Genomic DNA, 7,924 nt, shown 5'->3' on the forward strand with positions numbered 1-7,924 from the left:
TCACGCGGCATTTGTGGGCGGGCTTCTGGGGGTGGGCGGGGCGTTCCGCGGCAGGAAGTTGGCGAGGCGCAGGCGCGAGGGCTCGCCCAGCGCTCCCAGGGCCGGGCGCGGGGGCGGATGGGGGCGCGCGGGGGTGGGGCGGATGGGGGCGCGGCGTGCGGGCTGCGCGGGGGCTGTGAGCCCCGGGGCCGCGGGGCGTGGCTGCTTGCAGCGGCCGTGGCGGTGGGGTGGGAGGGGGGCAGGGAGGTTGACGCGGCTTAGCCAAGCAAAATCTCAGAGCGAGAGAGGAAAATGGTTTCTAGTCTCGAGAGATTACTGTGCCCTCAACGTCTCCCGGATAATCACGGGCAAGCAATTCTGTGTACCCTGAAAGGCTTCCCTCTAGTCGACTGGCTTTTCCCGGGGTCCGGTCGAGCTGAGGTGGGGTTCGTTGCAGGCTGAGGAAACCTTTTACAGAGGCCGCGGGCGTTTTTTGACTGCTAAAGCCGAGGGGCCTCCCTGTTAGGCTAAACTTGCGGCCTGTTACTGGCACAAGGCCTCCGACGGCCGAAGCTGACTTGAATTACACTGTTTGTTTGCACATTTGGGTCCTTAAAATGATTTGCGGCCTCTCGAACTGCAGAGAATTTTGTCCCTACGTTCTTGTCTCCGGCCCCTGCTGAGTCATTCTCGTCACCCGTGGGGGTCCCAGGGCGACCCCACTCCGCGATGGCTTAGCTGGGGACAGCTGCCCTATGCGGACCCGGGATGGCTTGCTTGAGCCCTGCTTGCCTTGAAACTTGGTAGCCCCTGAGGAGTGCGTGGGGGTGAGGAGAAAGTGAGCTGCAAGGCCAGAAGGGCTGTGAGGGCCAGAGGGTACCGGGTGGGAGGACGTGGCCGAGATGCCTACGCACAAAGAGAACCTCAGTGTACATCCAGATTAGGAGAGAGGCTCCCTCTGCAAAAGCACCCGAGAACATTTGGTACCTTGGTATTTTCCAAGTGCTTTCACAAGAGTGACCATGGTGATCCTCAAACGGAATTGTTCAGTTGCCGCTGTGATGCCCACTTTTCCGATCAGAAAACAAACTCAGGCCTTACTCTACTTGGTGGCAAAACCAGTAATATTACCTTATATAGAAATTTACTCTCTGATGTGTCTGCTTTACAGTAGGTTACAGTTCATTATTGTAACGCTCTGCCTTCATGTTAGGCCCAGGAATCTTGTTAGGGACTAAAGCTGGGGCAGGGCAGGGCAGTGGGGGTCTCGGCTGCAGAGGCAGAAGGGTTGGAAGGGTGTTTAAATAGCACAGCTCTCATACTCTAGAACACTGGGTGGCAAACGTTTTTCTGATGGGGGCCACAGAGTAAATATTTTAGGTGTTGGGAAAAACTACTCAGCTTTGCCACCGTACAGTGAGAAAGCAACCTCAGACAATATGGATGAGCCTGGCTGTACTCCAATAAAACTTTATAGACACTGAAATTTCATATAAATAATTTTGACTGAATTTTCATATAAATTTCACGTGCCACAAAATAATCTGATATGTTTTTCAACTACTTTAAAATGGAAAAAACATTTTTATCTCGTGGGTCATACAAAAACTGGTGGTGATTATATACCCAGAGGACTCTAGTTTGACCACCTTGTTCTAGAATAATTGTCTTAATGGCTTTGCTTCAGCGGGAACATCCTCATGTGCATGGCAAGAGAAGGCTTCGCAGACAGGTTTGAGACTCCCTTTAATTCATTTTATTTATATTTGATGGGTATGCATGATTTCCAAAACCTATTACATGTGTAAAGGGTTAAAGAAATCTTCCCAGACATTATGGCTTTATAATCTTTATATTGTCCACCTCACTGAGGGTCAGAGGTGGAAGTGTGAAGCAGATGTTTTGGGAGTTTCTGAAAATATGCAGCTACTGTCATATACTTCATCCAAAAGTATCATTACAACATATTTTATTAGCTTTTAGGTAGAATCTGCCGATCCTTTTCTCTAATTTTTTTGGTCTTTTTCTTTTTTTTTTTTTCCAATCAGGTACTTTTTTGCCTCCAAAAGGTAATACATTTTCCTTCAAATTGCTAAACTTTTCAATTTTACTTTTGTCTTTCACCCCAACGTTTTAGCTCTGATCCCAATCTTTTCTCCCACTTTCTCTGTGTTTTTGTCTCTCTTGCACTCAAGTAGGTCTGCTAAATGAGTAAGACACCAGCAGGTGCATGCATAAAGAGTCCTGTTTAGGTACCTTTCTCTAAGACTGTTTACATCAAAGTTACTATATTGTTACCCACCACTTTGTCCATGGGACTGTGTTTTACAGGCTAGTACACTTGTATTATAAACCGAAAGAGGGACGCCTGGGTGGCTTAGTGGTGAGCATCTGCCTTTGGCTCAGGGTGTGATCCCGGGGTCCTGGGATGGAGTCCGCATCAGGCTGCCTGTGGGGAGCCTGCGTCTCTCTCTGCCTGTGTCTCTGCCTCTTTCTGTGTCTCTCATGAATAAATAAAATCTTTAAAAAATAAAAAAATTAAAAATAAACTGAAACAAGTTACACCGAACTCTGCTGACCTTTAATATGTGTGATGCAGTCTGGTATTTTATTTCATTTAAAAAATATGCAGATTACCCTGTACATTGCATTTTTGCAATCACACTTAGTTACAACTTAAAGTTTGGAAAACACAGACAGCTAGGTTATTTTTGAAGCAGCTGGCCAGTCCCTGACTATCTTTTACAGAATAGCAACATAATGGGGCGCCTGCGTGGCTCAATCAGGTAAGTGCCTGATTTCAGCTCCAGCACAATCTTGAGTCCTGGGATCAAGCCCCTGACTTCAGCTCCAGCCACGATCTGGGGTCCTGGGTTGGAGCCTCACCACTGAGGGAGGAGACTGCTTATCCTTCTGTCCTTCCTGGTGCTCATGCTCACTCACCCATCTCTCTCTCAAGTAAATACATAAAATCTTTTAAAAAGTAGCAACATGCCCTCATCTCTCGTCCCCCACAGCTAATTGCATTCTATCCCCTTTACTCCATTTTCTTTTTTCTCATAGTGCTTTTCACCACCTGACAAATGCTTGTTCATAAGCTTTTCTCCCTACACTAAAATGGAAGTTACAGGATTTTTGTTCTGTTATATCCCCAGTTCCTGGACCAGTGCTTACCACATGAGGAAGCTCAGGCAAAGAATGGTGGTTTCTTGCCAAGGTCACATAGCTAGTGAGTGTTAGATTTGGAATTTGAATTCGATCAGTCTTATATTAAGACAGCAAAAGTGACCTATGTGATAGATTGAACTGTTTACCAAAAGAAATGAGAGAGGGAAATAATACACAGACATTCTGTGTTTGCAAGCAGCCCTTACTCATTTTTGGTGAAAATCTTAGATGTTCAAAAAAATTTTAGAGTACCTACTCTGTGCCATGCATTGTTCCGGGAACTCAAGATACCTGGAATGAACAAGACATATAGGGCCCCTACTCTGTACATTCCTTTATTGTCTGTACATACATTCCTTCCATTTTATACGTTCTTTTATTTTTTATTTTCTAATTAAAAGCAAAGCTCATCGCAGAAAAATCTGAAAATTACACAAACAGAAAGGAGCATAAAGAATACCAATTTTGTTTCTGACCAAATTATTTTCATCCAAATTGTTAGGAGTGGAGGAAGCTACAGAAAACATTAATAGCTGTTGTCTCTTGGTTACTGGTATTAAGAATGATGGTTATCTTTTTATTCATACATTGCTCTATTTTAAAAAATACTCCAGTGGACAGACATTACTCTTCTAAGCAGAAAAAAACCCCCACATACTTTAGAAAAAAGTATAAAGTATGGTAGAAGAGTAATGCACCCAAATGAATTGTCTTGGTGTGATAGAATTCTTTTTAAAAAAACATTTTATTTATTTATTCATGAGAGACAGAGGCAGAGACACAGGCAGAGGGAGAAGCAGGCTCCCTGCAGGGAGCCAGATGTGGGACCAGATCCTGGGAGTCCAGGATCACAACCTGAGCCAAAGGCAGACCTCAACCACTGAGCCACCCAGGTGCCCAGGTGCGATAGAATTCTAAGTCATTTCTCTTAAAATATTGTTTAATGCACTTGTGAAAGACGGAGTTGTAGGAAAATTATTGTAAAGTAGGAAATACTATACTTGTTTGAACTTGTACTTTGTTTTCATTTACTATTGTGATATTAGGTAGAGTGAAGTCATTGTTTTACACTTATATGTGTGTTAATATTTAACCTTTGTGGGCGTCCCTCTGGATTTCTGAAAGACCAACTTACCCGTTGTGCTTACTGTTAATGTTAAGCAACATGAGCTCTGCATTGGTGACAGTGAATGCAGGAAATAACCTAGACCAGAATCCCTGGGGCTTAGACTTAGAATCACTGGGGCAGAGTAAATAAATATTTGTCAAATGAAAAATATTAAGTAGGAAACTCCTCCTGGTCTGTCCCAATCCATAAGTAGTGATAACAAGGCTTCACATGTAGAACCTTCTTTTGGAAAAATTGCTCTGAGCACCGCAGGATCATTGTTCTTTTATTCAAAGTTTTAGTACACAATGCATTGTAATTTACAACAAAAGACCACTTCTGAAGTTCAATATAGTGAAAATTTGTTAATTGCTGGCTATCATCCATTCTTCCTTCTCCAGGAAACAGCATGCTAAATTTATTTTGGTTGAGCTCCTCTTCCTTCTTCAAACTTCTTTTTTTTAAAGACTGTTTTATTTTTATTTATTCATGAGAGACACAAAGCGAGAGAGAGAAAGAGGGGGCAGAGACACAGGCAGAGGGAGAAGCAGGCTCCATGCACCGGGAGCCCGATGTGGGATTCCATCCCGGGTCTCCAGGATCGCGCCCTGGGCCAAAGGCAGGCGCCAAACCGCTGCGCCACCCAGGGATCCCGAGTTTTTATTTTTTATTTTTTAAATATATTTTAATTGAAGTTAGATTTTCCAACATATAGTATAACACCCAGTGCTCATCCCGTCAAGTGCCCTCCTCAGTGCCCGTCACCCAGTCACCCCATCCTGCCCACCTCCCCTTCCACTACCCCTTGTTCGTTTCCCAGAGTTAGGAGTCTCTCTTGTTTTGTCACCCTCTCTGATTTTTCCCACTCATTTTCTCTCCTTTCCCCTATAATCCCTTTCACTATTTTTTATATTCCCCATATGAGTGAAACCATATAATGATTGTCCTTCTCCAACTGACTTACTTCACTCAGCATCATACCCTCCAGTTCCATCCACGTTGAAGCAAATGGTGGGTATTTGTCGTTTCTAATGGCTGAGGAATATTCCAATGTATATATAGGCCACATCTTCTTCACCCAATGTGGGGCTCAAATTCACAAACTCGAGATCAAGAGTCATGTGCACTACTGACTGAGCCAGCTGGGCAGCCAGGCACCCCAAGTTCCTTTTTTAAAAAGTTCAAAATAATACATTTACACGTACAAAAAAAACCCTAACAATCCCTTCAAAATCCAGGAAACATTTATATTTACTAGCTTGTCTCTTAATAAAGGTGTATGCTTTAGCTTTGATGAGGTATAATTCATGTACAATAAACAGCACCTATTTAAAGTATACAATTCAGTAAGTTTTGATAGATGTAAACACCTATGAAAACAACACTACAATAAAAAAAAAACAAAACAGAACATTTCAATCATGCCCCAGAGTTTCCTTGTGCCCCTTCCTCCATCTATGGCCACAAAGCAACCACTGATCTGCTTTTTGTCACTAAAACTAGTTTACAGAGAGTGTGGTTTTGAAAACAGCAGCAACATAAATGGTATGTGATTTTATAAACATTAGAAGGGAATGTAGAGAATAAAGAAAAATATATGCATATTCTTCCTTTGTATATTTTGATGGTGAGCCCCTGAGGCAGAAAGCAAGTTAAATTAGAATACAATCATAATAACAGCTAACATTTATTGAGCACTTAGTATATGCCAGATATTTTACATATATTGTCTAATTTGTCTCATGATAACCTTATGTTATTATCAAACTCATACATTGAAGAGACTGAGGCACAGAGAGGTTACTTGCCCATGGTCTCACAGCTTGTAACTGAAGGAGCCTAGATTACAAAACGACGTCTTTGATTCCAGAGCAATTCCCTTAAACACAGCTGTAGTCAGTTTATCAGCCAGAAGAACCGACATGAGACGAACACCTGGATGTGTTGCTCAAAAGTCTTACCTGTTTTTTGGCCAAAGGAGCAAAGGCAATTCAATGGATAGAGGATAGTCTGTTCAACAAATGGTGCTGGAACAACAGGACATCTCTGTGCAAAAAATGGAATCTAGACACAGACCTTACACCTTTTACAACAATTACCTCAGAATAGAGGTAACTGTGAAACTATAAAACTCCTAGAAGAATTTAAAAATGGGCAAAGGACCTAAACAGACATTTTCCCAAAGAAGACATCCAGATGGCCAACAGATACACAAAAAGGTGCTCAACATCACTCATCATTGGAGCAATGCAAATTAAAACCACAATGAGCTATCACTTCACACCTGTCAGGATGCCTGTTGTCAAAAAGATGAGAGATAAACGCTGGAGAAAAGGGAACCCTTGTGCACCGTTGGTGGGAATGCAAACTGCTATAGCCATTATGGAAAACAGCATGGAGGTTCCTCAAAAAAAATCAATAGAAGTATCATATGATCCAACCATTCCACTTCTGGGTATATATCCAAAGGAAACCAAATTGTTACCTTTTTCTTTTCTTTCTTTTCTTTTTTTTATTCTTTTTCTTTTTTTACCGAATCATTCATTACCTTAAAGAGATATTTGCACTTCCATGTTCATTGCAGCATTATTCACAATAGCTAAAGTATGGGAACAATGTAAGAGTCAGTTGACAGGTGAATGGATAAAGAAGTTGTGGAATGTATGTACAATGGAATGTTTTTCAGCCTTAGAAAAGGAAATCCCTCATTTAGAACAACATGGATGAACCTGGAAGTCATTATGCTAGAGAAAGACAAATAGCTCATGGCATCTCTTCTATCTTTTCTTTTCTAAAAAAAGAAATAATAAAAAAAGTTGACCCCATAGAAACAGAGTAGAAAAGTAGTTGCAGTGAACTGGGAGTGGGAGTAACAGGAAGAAGTTGGTCAAAGGGCACAAACTTTCAGATATGAGATGAATAAGGTCTGAGGATCTAATGTACAACATGGTCACTATAGTTAAAAAAATACTATATTGTTTATTTGAAATTTGCTAAAAGAGTAGAATTTAAATGTTCTTACCAGAAAAATTAAAAAGGTAAGTATGTGATGGATGTGTTAACTTGGTGAGGGGAATCCTTTTGCAGTATATATCAAATCACCACATTGTACACTTTAATTTTTTAAAAGATTTATTTATTTATTTATTTATTTATTTATTTATTTATTTATTTATTTTAGAAAGAGAGAGCACATGTGTGAGAGCAGGAAGAGGGCAGCAGGAGAAGGAGCAAGAGAATCCCAAGCTGACTCTGCACTGAATGCAGAGCCCGGTGAAGGGATGGAGGGAGGCTCAATCTCACAACCCTGACATCATAAAGTGAGCCAAAATCAAGAGTTGGACACTTAACCAACTGAGCCACCCAGGTGCCCTGGGACACTTTAAATGTCTTACAATTTTATCAATTATGCCTCAATAAAGTTTGGGGGAAAATGCTGGAAAAAAATCCTCCTAGAAGATAACATTGAGAAAATCTAGGTGATTTTGGATTTGGTGATTACTTCTTGGATGTGATACCAGAAACATGATCCATGAAAGAAAAAAACTGGTGATTTGGACTTCATTAAAATTAAAAATGACTGTTCTGTTAAGAAAATGAAAAGACAAGCCACAAACTTGGAGAAAATATTTGCAAAATACATATCGAACTAAAGACTGGTATCCAATA

The sequence above is a fragment of the Vulpes lagopus genome, chromosome X (assembly GCF_018345385.1).
Source record: "Vulpes lagopus strain Blue_001 chromosome X, ASM1834538v1, whole genome shotgun sequence".
Lineage (NCBI taxonomy): Eukaryota > Metazoa > Chordata > Mammalia > Carnivora > Canidae > Vulpes > Vulpes lagopus.